This window comes from Carcharodon carcharias, chromosome 3, assembly GCF_017639515.1.
Source record: "Carcharodon carcharias isolate sCarCar2 chromosome 3, sCarCar2.pri, whole genome shotgun sequence".
Classification (NCBI taxonomy): Eukaryota; Metazoa; Chordata; class Chondrichthyes; order Lamniformes; family Lamnidae; genus Carcharodon; species Carcharodon carcharias.
In genome coordinates, this window is record NC_054469.1 from 55251318 (window position 1) to 55267463 (window position 16146).

General features: G+C 45.3%; 1 protein-coding gene across 2 annotated transcripts in view; it reads right to left on the reverse strand.

The window, feature by feature from the left end:
* LOC121276542 (amyloid beta (A4) precursor protein-binding, family B, member 1 interacting protein) overlaps positions 1-16146 on the reverse strand; it is a 175132-nt gene that overhangs the window by 116413 nt on the left and 42573 nt on the right. The window lies entirely within an intron of this gene.

A 16146-nucleotide genomic window follows, 5' to 3' on the forward strand; every position in this document is an offset into this window, starting at 1 on the left:
GCGCCCACCGAACTGAAAATCTAAATGACGCACAATGACGTCGGGACACATGCCCAACGCCACCCTGCATAATTTTATGCCTCGGGGAGCGGGCCCTGTTCCCGCTCACCGAGCCGAAGATTCAGCCCTTGCTCTTGTAGCCACAGTATTTATATGGCGAGTCCAATTCAGTTTCTTGTCAATGGTAACCCCCAGGATAGTGGGGATTCAGTGATGGTAATGTCATTGAATGTCAAGAGGAGATGGTTGGATTCTGTCTTGCTGGAGATGGTCATTGCCAGGCACTTATGTAGCACAAATGTTACTTGCCACTTATCAGCCCAAGCCTGGATGCTGTCTGGGTCTTGCTGCATTTGGACATACACAGCTTCAGTATCTGAGGAGTTAAGAATGGCGCTGAACATTGTGCAATCATCAGTGAACAACCCCACTTCTGACCTTATGATGGAAGGAAGGTCATTGATGAAGCAGTTGAAGATGGTTGGGCCTAGGACGCTATCCTGAGTAACCCCTGCAGTGATGTCCTGGACTGAGATGATTGACCTCCAGCTCTCTTGTACATGTTTGGACTAATGCTGTATTGAGGTCAGGAGCTGAGTGGCCCTGGCTGAATCCAAACTAAGTGTCAGTGAGCAGGTTGTTGCAGACTGAGTGCCAATTGATAGAACTGTTGATAATACTTTCCATCACTTTACTGATGATCGAGAGTAAACTGATGGGATGGCAATTGGCCGGGTTGGATTTGTCCTGTTTTTTGTGGGCAGGACATACCTGGGCAGTTTTCTACATTGCCAGGTAGATGCCAGTGTTGTAGCTGTATTGGAACAACTTGGCTAAGGGCACAGCTAGTTCTGGAGCACAAGTCTTCAGTATTATTGCTGGAACGTTGTCAGGGCCCATAGCCTTTGCACTATCCAATGCCTTCAACCGTTTGTTGACATCACGTGGAGTGAATTAAATTGGCTGAAGACTGGCATCAATGTTGCTGGGGACTTCAGGAGGATCCCAACACGATCATCCACTCGGCACTTCTGGCTGAAGATTGTTGCAAATGCTTCAGCCTTGTCTTTTGCACTGAGGATGGGGGTATTTGCGGAGCTTCCTCCGACTGTTAGTTGTTTAATTGTACAGCACCATTCGCGAATGGATGCGGCAGGACTGCAGAGTTTAGACCTGTTCTAAGGTACTGTGTACAGGTTTGGTCTCCTTATTTAAGAAAAGATAAAATGCATTAGCAGCAGTTCAGAAAAGGTTCACGGAACTGTTACCTGGAATGGGGGTTTATCTTCTAAGAAAAGGTTGGCTGGATGTGTGTCCATTGGAGTTTAGAAAATTGAGAGGTGATCTTACTGAAAAATATAAGATCCTGGGTGACAGGGCTGATGCTGAAAGGATATTTCCCCTTGTGGGGAGAATAAAACTAGGGGACACAGTTTAAAAATAAAGGGTCTCCCATTTAAGACAGAGATGAGAAGGAAGTTTTTCTCTCAGAGAGTCATTGATCTTTGGAACTGTTCCCCAGGGAGTGGTGGAGGCAGGGTCAATGAATATTTTTAAGGCAGAGGTAAATAGATTCTTGACTAAAAAGGGAGTCAAAGGTTATTGGGGGTAGGCAGAATGTGAAGTTGAGGCCACAATCAGATCAGCCATGATCTTATTGAATGGCAGAGTAGGCTCAAGGCGCCGAATGGCCTACTCCTGCTCCTAATTTGTATGTTTGTATGATGATCATCCCACCACCCACCCTCAACTTAATATTGGGGCTTTATAATTTTTAACTGATGTACTCTTCAGCTTGGTTCCTCAAATGAAACAGCGTAAAGGGCAAGTAGTGGCATCAGCAAAGCTGGCTTCCTGTCCTGCTGGTTGTCACTTTGTAAAGTCTGAGAATGTTTTCTTCTCACCCCCACCAAACAGCTGGCTGAGAAACAGCTATTGCACCATCAGCACAGCTTTCAGGCCAGGTGTAGGGCTTCAAATTAAAATGAATATTGCAGTGGGGTTATTGTTGGTGGGAGTGGAGTTAATGGGCATCAGAGACACCTGTTGGGAAATGATTTTGATCGAATGTTATAGATGTTTAGACAACTTCAACTTTACATCCACTTAGTGACTGTTTCCCACGCCCTGGAGCAACTGGTCTCCATTTTGAACCCTTTTACTAGATTAACAAGTAAACAGAGCTGTCAAATCTCAATCAATTGCAATTTTCTGCTCTCAAAAAGTAAATAACTATAGGTCCATTCATTCCAGTGTTTAAATGTGTTTGAGATCTCAAATTCCACTTCTTATATTTCTGTCATTTCATTTTCATTGACAAATTTAGGTGAAGAACTAAGGACCACAGTGTAGAATATCAGCCAGATTGACAAGAACAGAAGTTGAGAAGTAGTGGTTAGGTGGCAACCCGTCAGTTGTGGGAGGAAATTATAACAGAGGTGAGGGAGTTTCTCGGTTCATATTCACAGCTTTTGATACATATAACTCGCATTAAAAGTGCACAAATAGGAATTAAAAAGGACATAAAATGCACAAATAATGTACACAAATAGGAATTAAAAAGGACATAAAATGCACAAATAAAGTGCATAAATAGGAATTAAAAAGGACATAAAATGCACAAATAAAGTGCACAAATAGGAACCGAAAGTGGACATAAAATGCAATGAAGTTCACAGAATCACGAAAACACAGAATGGTTTCAGCACAAAAGGAGGCCATTCAGCCCATCATGTCTGCACCAGCTCTTCGAATGAGCAGTTCACCCGGTGCCATTCCCCTGCCTTCTCCCCTGTTTTTCAGATAATAACCCTATTCTCTCTTGAATGTCATGATTGAACATGCCTCCACCACTCAGGCAGCGCAATCCAGATCTTAACCACTCACTGTGTGAAAAAGGTTTTCCTCATGTCTCCATTGCTTCTTTAACCAATGGTCTAATATCTTTGCCCTCTTGTTCTCGATCCTTCCAGCAGTGGGAAAAGTCTATCTACTATCCAGACCATCAACTCTGTCCAGACCCCTCAGGATTTTGAAAACCTCCATCAAATCTCCTCACAGTCTTCTCTTCCAAGGAAAACAGTCCCAACTTCTCCAATCTATCTATGTAACTGAGGTTCCTCATCCCTGGAACCATTCTTGTGAATCTTTTCTGCACATTCGCTGATGCCTTCACATCTTTCTGAAAGCATGGAGACTGGAACTGGATGCAATACTCCAACTGAAACTAGTGTTTTATGCAAGTTAACATAGCCTCTGTACACTATGCTCCTATTAATAAAGCCTGGGACACTTTTGCTTTGTTAACCACTGTCTCAACCTGTCCTGCCAACTTCAAAGACTTAGGGCGGAATTATCCTAGATTTGCACAAAGTGTGGGAAAAAGAGCATTTTACCCACCGGCTGCAATAGTGGCATTTCGGTGGCTGTATTGTCCCATTCCTGGCATATCCCACCTCATTAATTTTGCATTCACAGGAAATACACTGGATCACTGGCAGGCAGGCTAGGATTTGCCTGCTACACCATGATCTCAGTGCTTCCTCACTCCAGGTGTCATACATACTTACAGCGCAAAATACTTCATGTAAGACAGCAGCCCCCAAATTCAGTGACACCTCTCTGGGGTACCTGCTAGATGCAGTAGAAGGCTGCCGTGATGTCCCCCACTCCTGCTTTGGCTGCAGGATGTCCATCAATGTCACCAATCCGGCCTGAGTTGTGGTGGCAGCAGTGGTCAGCACCACCAGAGCACAGAGGAGGTCAGCCATCCAGTGCTGGATGAGGATGAATGATCTAATCCGTTCTGCCAGGATAAGTCAACCAACTCATCACTCAATTCACACACTCACAAACCCATCAAACATCCATGGGAATCTCACACCTCAAGGGACAACACCACTAACTCTCACACACAGCCTCACAACTCCATCTGACTCATATCCTCTGGAGCTCACTCCCTCATCCAGTCCAGGGCTCCGCTCGCTACCTAAACATTTCACACAGTGCCATGTGTCCTGCTCACACTCTCTCCATCTGTTATTATGCGGGAGAAGCTGGCTCACAAAGGCATGGAGAGGTTCCAGACCAGGGATGAAGGCCCACATTAGGCCCCTCACTCATTTTGAGGAGCATGTCATTGTGCTGACAGGTGAGGATGTGGACCCTGCCTGCAGTGACAGTGAGGTCAGTGGCGAACACCCACCTGAGGATCCTCCACCCCATCCTTCCTCTCTCCCATGCAGCACCTGTGCCCATCCAACATGTGGCTCTGCTCACTTTCACTTTCGACAACCATGATGGTCATTATGTTTCTGATCAGCTCCCCCATCCTTTCCCCTCCCCCAGTCACCCATGTCCTTTCCCCATCACTGTCGACCCCTCCTGGCAGCACATTTCACCTCCCCACTGTCACCTGCCAACCAGAACTCTTTTCTTTCCATGATGACCAGGTGAACGTGCATGTTCCCGACATTCCTGAGAATTCCATCCCCATCCACAATGACCTCCCCGACCTCCTCCTTTCCATCCGTGCCTGCCTCCAAGTCCCCACCAACCACCTATGCCATCCCTCCTACTGCTACTGTCACACCCTCACCCTCTCACCCTTCTGACTCACTCTGCCCCCTCTCATACTCATCATTCCCTCCTACAATGCCCACCCTCAGTTCGATCCTCAGGAGGTAGTCCCTGACTCCACAGGACCCTCCCTTGCACGTTCCCCTGTACATATGCCCCAGCCCTCACTCCCTCCTCCACCCTTACACCTTCCTCCCCCCTGACCCCTTCTTCCCCCTGGACTCCTTCCTTCCTCCAAAATCCTTCCCCACCTTTGAACTGCTTCCTCCCCCCAGACTTCTTTCTCTCCCCAGACTCCTTCCTCCCCCTAAACTCCTTCTCCCCTCCGAACACCTCCTCTTCTCCAAACTCCTTCCCTTGCACCTTCCTCCCCCCTTACACCACGTACTCCCCCATTACACACTCCTCCCCCTGTTCTCCCTCCCCCCGTCCCAACCTCACCCCCTGATGCCTTCATCCCCCCCCCCATCCCAACCTCAACCTCCCAGGACACCTTCCTTTCCAGTCTAACGTAGACCTTCATCTCCCAACCCAACACCCCTGCCCCCATGCCAATACACCTTCCTCTTTCAGTCACACCTGGACCTTCCTCTCCACTGCTTCGCTGATCATCTGTACCAGCCCATGGCCAAGACCGTGATGTCCTGAAGCAGACCAGAGGTATCAACAGAGCCTCCCACCTTCCATAGCTATTTCACGGCAGAGCCATGTCCATGAGAATTCACCCAGCATGCGATGCACATCTTCCTCCAAGGTCTGGTAGCTGTAGGGCTCCAGCATCTTCTGCTCCTCGGACGTCCATGAACTGAGCAAGATCCTAAAGGGAAGTCACGACTTCTGCATGTTACACTTGTCCAGAAGTGTTCTAGGCTGACATGTTTTCCCGCCTGAGTAACAGAAAATCTGGCGTGGTGATGGGGGGGGTGGGGGGCGCTTCCAGTTGGGCCTTACTTTGCATCCCATTAGCGGGAATGCAAAGCGGGTTCAAGCCGGCCTCCAGCGGGATTGGTGCTCCACCATGGTGCTCACCAATGAATGATCTTGCTGTGCTTTCAAGCCAGTGTGAAACCAATTTTTGGTCTTCTCACCATATTGTCCACACCCCCCCCCCCCGCCCAACCCCCCGCCACATGCCATGATGCCAAATGCCAACAGGGCCAGAAAATTCTGACCTTAGTTACACACACATACAACTTGGAGACAAAATCCTGGAAATTCCTGGGGTACTGTTCTACTGCTACTTTGTGATGGAGCAGAATTTTGTCCACAAAAACTCCATGAGGCTGAGCCCATCAGACATTCTGGGGCAGTTAATTTTAGCTCATGGGACAAGACTGGACAGCTCACCTGTAGACGGTCAGTGACATCAAGGAACCCCGAAGATTCAAGGATGTGATTGCACTGGAGGGGGTGCAGAACACATTCACCAGGATGTTGCCTGGGATGAAACATTTAAGTTATGAAGAGAGGTTGGATAGACTTGGGTTGTTTTCGTTGGAGCAGAGAAGACTGAGGGGCGACCTGATTGAGGTGTACAAGATTATGAGGGGCATAGACAGGGAGCAGCTTTTCCCCTTAGTTGAAGGGCAGTCACAAGGGGACACAAGTTCAAAGTGAGGGGCCGAGGTTTAGGGGGGATGTGAGGGAAAACTTTCTTACCCAGAGGGTGGTGATGGTCTGGAATGCGCTGCCTGGGAGGTGGTGGAGGTGGGTTGTCTCACATCCTTTAAAAAGTACCTGGATGAGCACTTGGCACATCATAACATTCAAGGCTATGGGCCAAGTGGTGGTAAATGGGATTAGATAGGTAGGTCAGGTGTTTCTCACGTGTTGGTGCAGACTCGATGGGCCAAAGGGCCTCTTCTGCAATGTGAGATTCTGTGATTCTCTGTGATTCAGGAAAGGAGAAGAACACAGGCACAACTTCTTTATTTGAAGGACTCCAGGAAGGTAAAGAGCTGAGCAGGTTCTTGCAAGAGAAGTGACTGGACCCAAAGAAGGAAAAAGGTGAGTGTGTACTTCTTCAGAAGCTGACATGGAAGTGCTACTGGGGACAATTAGAGAACAGAGAGAAATGCTGCTGTTTGAAAATCAGAGAAAAGGTCATTACATTCAACAGCTGGGTCATTTGGAAGGTGATGGATGTAGCTGTCACTGAGACTTCCATAAGCTCAAACATTCCCTTGCAATATGAAAAGTTTAGTGGCCCTGCTAGGTCAGCAAAGTTAAACAGTCATTTCTGGTGAATAACAGCTAGGGCCGTTAAATGAATCACAGTAAAAGCTCATAGGCATTTCCTAAACATAATGGTCGAACATTGCGTTTTAGGGTATTGCATTGTCCATGTCCCTCATTCCAGAAGCACAATCGCTGGGCAGCATTTATGTTAAGTGTATCTAGCCCGTTGTGTAACGCCTACCAGCACAATGAGATCTTGACCGGGATTTTTCAGCTGCGCCGTGGCGGGACACCCCGCGGGGGTTGTGACGGCCCAGTCAAAGGTCCACTGACCTTCGGCGAATCCGGACGATCCCGGTGAAGGGTGGGGCCAGGATATAGCTAAGGCCCTTGGTCCCTTTCCACCTGTTATTGCTACCACTCATTCCGTGAATCCTGAGATTGCATGTTTTGGTGTCTGCTGCAACCAATTAACACTATGCATTCCCCCTGAAAGGGAAGGCAGCATATATAAGAGGGGTGATGTTGGCACAATGGCAATGCCTCTGGGCTTGTAATCCAGAGGCTAGGGTTCAAATCCCACCATGGCAGCTGGTAGACTTTAAATTCAATTAATAAAACCTGGAATACAATGCTAGTCCTGTTAATGCTGAAACTATCAGTGATTGTTGTAAAAACCCACCTATTTCACTAATGCCCTTTACAGAAGGAAACTTGTTGTCCTTATCCAGTCTACATGTGACTCCAGATCCACAGCAATGACTCTCAACCACCCTCTGAAATAGCCTAGCTGTTCAAGGGCTGGTAGAGATGGGCAACAAATGCTGGCTTTGCCAGTGGTGCCGAAATCCCATAAATAAAATATTATGAGGGAATGCATGGAGAGTATGTCAACATCTGAAATTTGACACTATACGAAGAGGAAATAATAGTTGCAACTGATATCCACTCTGATTTGGTAATTGGGGATGAAGGTTTGGGAGTCAATATGCCTTCAGTGGGTTGATGAGGACATATACCTTTTCTTACTTAATGTTTCTACATATACTTTAATCTCTTCACCAGATACTGCTTTCCATATAAGAAATCCAAAAAGTACTTGATGAAGATAAATGTCATTGTTAACAACACTGTTTACTGTCTCTAAAGTCTGCAAGTCAAGAGCTAATGGAGAATATTACTGAAGAGCAGACCTTGTGATTTCTCCTTCCTCTGGCCACACACAACCACTCTTCTAACCCATTATTTAAAATCTCATTTTCAAACTCATTTGCGAGAGTAACAACTTGAGAGAATACCAATAATGTTGGTCAGAAATTGAGACATGGTGAGAAACACAGCCCAAGGAAGCCAGGTATTTTGAAGGAGAGCTTGACATAACTGAGTGAAAACAAAATCATGTCAGTCCCTGGCTGTAGAACAAATAGATGATGATCTTTGGGGATCTGCAATGAAGAGAAGGATACCAGCAGAGCAGCAGAGACAAACGGAGGTTCTGCATGGCAAGAACTGTGGCAAGTAGCTAGGGTAGTAGTGGATTCTACTACCCTGCAGTATGCCAACATTCAAGAGGGGTGCAACTCATTGAATGACAGTCTGGAGAAACGTAGGAACATTTGAAATTATACATTTGAGTTTTATAATGGTTCCAATTTTGTAGGAGGGTGCATCTCACAACATATGCTGTTAGTAACACTTGTATTCCCATCTTTAGCTTGAAAAGCTTTTGCTCCATAAGTCGCTGGAAGCACAAGCTGAAAATGGTGTGGCAAGGGCAATAGGACACCTGGGACCTTAGTGAATGATGGGACTTAACCAATGAAATTTAAGGATTGAAAGAGAAATGAGGAAATGAAAGAGAAATGACAGAGTATGACGGTGAGTTAGAGTCAAATGAGGTAAGAATGAGAAATAAAGAGAGGGGAATAAATATTGGATTAAGGGAAGGAAAAAGAGAAACAGAAAGGAAGAGTAAGAAAAAATAAAAACATTAAAAGTCTAAATGTTAAAAATCTCTAACTATAATTGACTACATGTAGGAATGATACTTTCTGGGCTAGAGAAGTTGAGTAGCATTGCAGGAACATAAATATCCTTATTAAATAGGTACTTAAACTGTTAATTAGCAGCCTAACTATCTGCACTGAACTTGATGGACAACTAATGTGCAAATACAGCAACTTCATGAAAATCACAGGCAGGTTGAGGATGAGCTGCCATTTTTGCAAAGCAGCTCAAATTGTCCAGCAACCTGTGATTTGTAATTCACAGGGTATCTTTTCCTCGCCACAAGTTGCTGGATGATATATACATTAATAATGGTGAGTGCAATTAAATCTGTTGTTATTTCAGCAGTAAGTTCTAGGCCACCCTTTTCAGGCATGTCAGCTGATTCAATGTGGAGACAAAGAACTAAGGATCACAAATCCTGGGTATCCGGAGACATCAATGTCAGCCAAATTGTAAAATATGCAGCATTGCAGGGGGAGTACAGAAGTTTTAATTGACTGCTTCCCAGGGTCCTTTTAAGAATGGATGGTTAGGAGGCATGTAGACCACATTTTCCTGAATGCAGCTGACTTGATACCAGCTGCCTTTATGGCAGCCCAACTTTTCAATGCGGGCTTCAAACAGGCAGTAGGCCCCATGTGTTTGCATATTCAAAGGTCTTAATGCCTGTTTCTGATGCCTGTTTACCTATCTTTATCACTGGTGGCACCCTTCTAGCATGCAGTGAACACCCTATCTGCCTGGCATATTTGGTGGTTATGTGTCTGTTTCTCACCTTTAAAGTGGGTGCACTGCCATCAAATTTCTAGGGCAAAATCTCCTTTCTGTGTTTGGATGAAAATGCTAAAGGACTGGCACATAGGTTGTGGAGCGGGAGGAGCCCAGTATAATTTGGGAGGCAGCTACCTCATGCAAATTTGCCTGGAAGATGATCACAGCTTGGCTGCAAGCATTTTAAGTAAAATCCTCCTAGACATCAATGACTTCGTTGACACTTCGAGCAAGAAATGCTGCCCTCAGTTCCCTGTTTTTAGTACCAATTAGAAAAGCAAAGTGAGAAATGTCTGCTGTTAAGCTGCCTCTAGGCAGCAATTGTAAAACATAAAACATTGCAACATGAGACAAAGTTATGAGTCCATCGCATTATCAATTAATCTTATCATTATCAAGGAGTAGTTGTTAGCCATGTCTATCAGATGTCCTTACTTAATGTACTAGAATGTAATAGAAAATAGTTATGTAGTCAAGTGTTGACCTGGCTATCATGGGGAATAAACAAAAAGAGCTGTAGAAATCGAATTTTGAAAAGTAGAGCATCAGCAGCACAAGTGAAGGGTGAGTGCGAGCTAATTATTAGAGAGAGGCAGATAGATCAATGGATTGTGACAAAAATGAGGGACCATTGTGAACCATTTTACAAGCTTCTTAAAAGTTGCACATAGTATTTCAGTACCTAAAAACTTAAGGCTGTAACAATTTGAATGACCAGGCTGCATGGTGTAAGATTGCTAGGTGTGAACCTCATGCACTATTTTTTCCAGTACTCATTCTGACTACATTTGTATTTTTTTTGTTTGTTCCAAAGGCGTGTGGTAACATAGACCAAAGAAATCCCATTGCAGCACATATAACATTGATAGGACCAATCTCTTTTCACTTCAGTTTAGAGAACAATCATGGTTTGCTTTATTTTGAGTTTATTTTGTTTTCAGCCTCTATTTAGTATTTAAAATGCAATCTGCCCAAGTGACAAAAAACACCTAAGTACGAGAACAAGAGACACAAAGAAAGGGCGGTGACACTTGTGTGTGGTGTAGTTAGAACATTCAGAACACTGGATGGCAGATGTTGCTGGGTAGTTTGCCAAGTTCCTGCTTATGGTGGACGAGGGTCTCTACCAGACAGCTTGCTTCAAAAAAACTAGAAAAATTACCCACTTACAAAGCAAAATTTGCAAAATGGATGGAAGAATGATAAACCAGAGTTTATAAAAAACACTAGCACTTTGCTAGCTTAGATACTATTCCACGCTTGCCTTGTCAACCTGCGGTTGTTAAGGGAGTGCCCATGGTTGATTGTCAATAGATAGGCTGAAATATATGACTTGGACAAAATGGAACCCAACACCTTTCTCTCTGAAGTACGTAAACAAGTTTCATCAATTGACTCTCTGAAAATAGGACAAGAAGTGCAGTAGTAAATATGCTGTATTAATGCTTTGTTGTTAACTAATGCACTTGGAGTAAAAATCATAACCAGCAGAGCTATTGATAGGTTAAAATGGGTGGATGTTGCCATACAGGCCTTGGTTCAATGTGCTCTTTTCGCAAACAGCTAAGCTAGGAAGTGGGACACCACAAAAATGGATCATGTGACTTTAGCAGTGCTGACAGGAAATACAGACACATGGCATAAAGACCCAAGATTAACATCTGCAGCAGCCCCCTCCCATGCTTACAGAGTCAAAAACATGTTGGCCTTTAAATCTTAAAACTTTTCTTATTTTTTAAATCAAATTCTGCCCGAACTTTTTTTTGCCACTTCCTCTGCCCTTCAGTGTCTCCCATCTTTTCTTTCATTTCCCTTTGGCTGCCATCATCCAGGAACTTCCAAAGATTCTCTTATCCTTTTCCACAATTAATATTTAAGCACCTTGCAACATGTTACTCTGTTAGAGGCACTATGTGGATGCAAGTTGTTGTTCGTTATATACAAAGGATGTTGTAACTAGAGCACCAGATTATGCTCCATGCTGTTTTGTAACCCCAACAAGTTTCTGATGGATTGAAATGCACGACTGAAAAGTCAACAGAGGATATCAGATTAAATGTCACACCACTTTTATTTTTAATGGGCAAATCAAATAAAAATCCTCAATTAAGTTTTCCACATATGTAAGTGGTGAAAATTGTTGATAGTATCTAATGTATCTAAAAATTCAATTTGCCACAGGCAGTAAGGGCATGCTGAAAATTCATTGCTAGAAATCTAATGAAGAAGAATTTCAGACAATCCTTAATATCTCAGCCAAAGATCTATGTAACACTTGAAGTTTGAAAAATCTTCCTTTACAAATATACTTTTATGCTTTAATGCTCCTGGCAAAGTTAATACCTCCAAAATTCTAGCAAAGCCAATGATAAAGATAGAGGCCGCAAAATTTGATGGGGTTTGAAATAAGACGTGGGGACCACAATGCACGATTAAACTGTGACTGTTGCTTCTGCTGCAAGCAGCAGGCAAACTTAGTGCTGGTTACTCCTTAAAATGATTGAAGCACACAGCCGGTGCTAAGTGTGCTGATGAGTGGCTGCACATCTGCTAAATCATGAAAGTTTAACATGAGTTTAACCTATAGTCTACACTTTTTAAAGTGAGCCTGCATCTCTTAAATGGCAGGAGTGTTCTGGCCGGAGCAGGTGCTGGACCTAGTTGCAAAGGAGAATATCTGCAAGAAGAACACTAAATTGTGGCACAACATGTCAGAGTGTGTGTTCTCAGATATTCCGATGCTGCACTGGAGGTCTTGGTCGAGAAGATGCAGAGAAGGAGAGATGTCATAAATCCACAGGGTGCCTGGAAGCCCTCGATACCAGCTCTCAAAAGCCAGTTGGAGCAGTTAACTGTGGTGGTCAAGGCTAGGAATCTAGCATCCAGGGCCTGAGCCGATTGCTGCAAAATGTTCAATGAGTGGTCAAGATCAGTGAATACATGTTCAAATGCCATATCCTAGTAATTGCCCTATTAGCCTCATGCACTGCTCAATGCACCAGACGCCCATCACTGACATATAAACAATCTATATTAATCTAGACGCATACCTGACATCCATATGCCTCATCTAACTCTCGCACTTAGCAATTCTGAAAGTCTCAAGTCCACATCACACAGCTTGCACACACTGCCAATTATATGTGGCAACTGCATCACCCAGATTGCAAGACATCCATTGGCACAGTTCCATCTCTCTTGCAGGACAATTTGACACATAACTGGAGGCAGCAATAACTAAAAGTCATTCCTGATTGTCCTTACCCTCATGGAGGGGACGGTACTCACTATTATTGGAAGGTCCATAACTAAGGAAGTGGCTAGTGGCTTTGCTGAAGTCATTGAAGATGATAGTGTGCTGATACTACTTCCATCTCATCCCACAATCTCTTCTGATTTGCAAGCAGCAGATGATGTAATCATGCACTTCTTGCTTTTCCCCCTTCCTTTCACCCAACCCTACCCTTTTGCCTTTCTCCTTTCAGATACCCAAGAACTGCCACTTGGCCAGACAGTGGTGGAAAAGCAGGAAGACAATGATAACGAAGAAATACCGTCAGTCACCCTGCACTTGCAGCCAACAGCTTGGCTATTGGAACTGTGTGTACTCTAGCAGATAGCTTACAGGCTGGATCTGCATTTGGTGAAACATTGGGTATGAGTGGCCTGCAGCCAGGGCAGGGGCAGCACAGGTGGCAGCCAGGGCAGGGGCAGCACAGGTGGCAGCCAGGGCAGGGGCAGCACAGGTGGCAGCTCGCCATTGGTTGAGGTCACACATGAGTTCTGTTGCGGAGGACTCAGATGAGGACTTCAGTGGGACAACCTAAATATAAAGGTTGATGGTATGTGAACTGAAATGCTTGGCAAGTCTGCTGGGAAGGCTTCAGTCGCTATGTAGGAGCATTGAGGAGTCCAGCACCAATTTGGCATAAGTCTGTGCACAGAACATGGAGCTCATTCTTTCCACCAACTTCCTGCACCTGCACTTGCAGACACAATCATGATTCAGCATCTGAAGACTGATGTCTCAGGCTTCCATTGCAGCACAACAGGAAGGCATCCAATGTCTGGCTGCTTGCCTGGAAGCTCAGACTAAAGTCATGCAAGCTCAGCTTGTTGCCAAGGAATCTCAGACTGCTGATAGCATGTCTGCAGATACCAGTGTTCAAAGGGGCTTTCAGGGTCTCATAGTAGTCCTGCGATCTGTCCTCAAACCTATCACGAGGGTGGCTGAGGCACCACCCTGGGAGAATGGCAGAACTCCATGGAACACGAACCTCTCCCCCAGGATGACAGCATTTGTGCTGCCACCACTGCTAATCTGCTAGTGCCCTTGTTGTTGCCTGTCTGTCAGGCACCCATGGCTACTGCCGCCTATGATGGGGTGGTGGCATCTGAAGCTTTCTATGGCCAGAACTTCTGGAGGTTATCCTACAAGGTCATCTGCAGTCTCCATCACTGAAAGTCAGCAGCCTTCCACCAGCCAACTGCAGCCATTGAGGTAGCACAGGGCAGTAGGACAGGAAAAGACACATGAAAGACATGCTCCAAGTGAATGCACAAGGGTGATTAGTTGACTTTTGTATGTAATTGTGTTAGATGGTTGATTTATATTGTGGTTTGGAATGCTTGTCCTGTGAAGCCACCTGACAATGAAATGTATTCAGCTGTTTTTGCTTACAGAGCCTCAGTGTCCTCCCTGACATAACAGTCAATGGCAAATTAGGAGATGTTGAAAGTATGACCTGCTTCAGCCTGGAAGGAGACCAATGCATAAAGGTTCATGGCTACAGTCACCTTCACTTTGACTGGCAATGGTGTCCTCTGAGACCTGCTCTGAGGTTACAGTTTGGGCTGGAGTAGGCTACTGATTTTAGTGAGCACCTCCTTAGTGAAGCAGAGATGCCTGACCTGATGTTTATCGCCAAGGTTGAGGTAAGAAAATTGCCCTATGAAATCGGTAGGCAGATACGACCTCTGTCTGAGAACCCTTCTCTCCCTCCTCCCCCTTCAAGCTGCTTGTCCTTCTCTGTGTCACCTCTGGTTATTATCCCTGTCATACGGTAGGCCAAGAGGCATAGAAACTGCGGCACCCTGGAAGCAAAGGATCTTAGCAGAACTCTTGACATCAGAACCAAGCCCTTCAACAATGCGCCACATCAATGGCTGTATACCTCATCAACTTTACATAATGGTACAAACCACCAAACACTTCTACTTACTAAGCAACATCCAGTGGAAATCAATCAGCAACTAACTTGAAGTAGTTGATAGTTCGTTTATGTAGCAGTGATGGGGTAGGGTGGGGGGTGGGGGTGCATTTTGTGGGTGGATCCTTTTGTTACTGAAAGCTTGTTCAGCTATGTGGGGTTAAGAGAGGGCATTAGCTGGAGGTTTCAGGTCAAAAATAGGACAACTGGCATCAAATCAGTGTTATATGTTGACTGACATTATGATGTGCCATCTCCGCATACTTTCAACACATCCTCTGTATGCCTATACTAACATCCTTACCATGAGGTATCTGGATACCACATGCAGCACCAGATGGCGATGTCATTTTAGACTGAAATGGTAACAGTAGCAGCAAAAATACTGGCGCTATGCAGGCAAATGCTATGACCAGAAACTTTGACCAGAATTTGACCGGTCTCATGGAGGCGGGCTGTGAGGTGGGAGCATTGGTAATATGGCAGGGGAAGGCATTGGGAGGGAAGTCTGATGTCTTCCTAACACCACAGCATATGACTAGCGGAGGGAACCTTAGCAGCAGGACCACCCATTGGGTGGGCATTTGTGGCAATTAAGAGCTAATTCCTACCCCTGCTGGCTTTCTATTGGCACTGGGAGGTTCTGCCACTGAGTGCGGCGACTACTAGGTAAACCCTGGTGACCTCCCAGCAGGTTCCTGGGGGAGTAGGGGTCTTCCTTTGAGGCTGCTACATCACCCACAGAGGGTTCCCTGGCAGCAATGCCACCTCAGTGATGATCATACCACCAATGGACGGTGCACACACAACCTCCCCTGCCAACTCATCACTGGAGCTTACCTGCCTGGCCCTAGTACCAAACTTAAACAAAGTTACCTTCTCTTCCAGGGCTCCTTAGCAGGAGGCACCCTCTCATTCACCCTGCAACCTCAGCAGTGGCCACCTGTATTGGTGAAGCTGCCGAGACTGCCAAGGTGCCAGCCCTCTGGTAGCTCAAGGTGGTGGGTCGCCATCTTCAGTTGGACAGCAGCCCCAGTGGCAGCCTCTTTATTGGCTTTTGCTGGTAAAATACCGTCCCAGTGACCCACCGTCCACCGGGTCTCAAGATCCAAATGAGAAATAGTTTTAGTTTTCAATTTTACTCAGTACAGGCTGCAAGTAGAAGAATGTTTGATTATTTCTTTACAGTTATCTGGCTGTATTTTAGAACGTTCATTGTTACCATTTATTAGAGATAATTTAGTAGAAAATAAAATGAAAGGACTGAATTTTGTCAGGAGTTAAGTTGCGCCGCACACTGGGGCTGATGATAGGATATGATCCCTGGCTGACCTTATTGAATGGCAGAGTAGGCTCAAGGGGCTGAGTGGCCTACTACTAGTCCTAATACGTATGATAA